The following is a 610-nucleotide window of genomic DNA, read 5'->3' as shown; positions in this document are numbered from 1 at the left end:
TGGAGGGTCGACGAAAGAGGGGGAGGCTTTCAACGAGATGGATTGATACGGTGGCTGCGATGATGGGCTCAAGTATAGCAGGGATTGTGGGGCTGGCACGGGATTGGGCAGTGTTTTGTTCTGCTGTGCATGGGATCGCTATGAGTCGGAAACGACTCAATGGCACTTAACAACAACATCTACAAAGCAAATGGAAGAAATGACAAGATAAAAAAGCTGAATAGAAAATTTCAAAGAGCACCTCAGAAGATAAAGTCAATTATTATAATGAAATGTGCAAAGAGCAGGAGTTAGAAAACCTAAAGAGAATAGCATGCTAGGCTTTTCTTAAGCTAAAAGAACTGAGGAAAAATATCAAGCCTTGAGTTACAATATTGAAGGATTTTATGGGAAAAATATTGAATGATGCAGGAAATATCAAAAGAAGATGGAAGGATTACACAGAGTCACTGGATTGAAAAGAATTTGTCAATGTTCATCCATTTCAGGAGGAGGAATATTATCAACAACCAATAGTGTTGAAGGAAAAATTTGAGGCTGCACTGAAGGATTTGTTGAAAAACAAGAGTCCAAGAATTGATGGAATACCCATTCAGATGTTTCAACAAAT

Source organism: Orycteropus afer, unplaced genomic scaffold (genome assembly GCF_000298275.1).
Source record: "Orycteropus afer afer isolate SDZICR_OR568_19922 unplaced genomic scaffold, OryAfe1.0 scaffold00636, whole genome shotgun sequence".
Taxonomy (NCBI): domain Eukaryota; kingdom Metazoa; phylum Chordata; class Mammalia; order Tubulidentata; family Orycteropodidae; genus Orycteropus; species Orycteropus afer.
The sequence above is the reverse complement of the archived record's forward strand: the minus strand, read 5'-3'. Positions refer to the sequence as shown.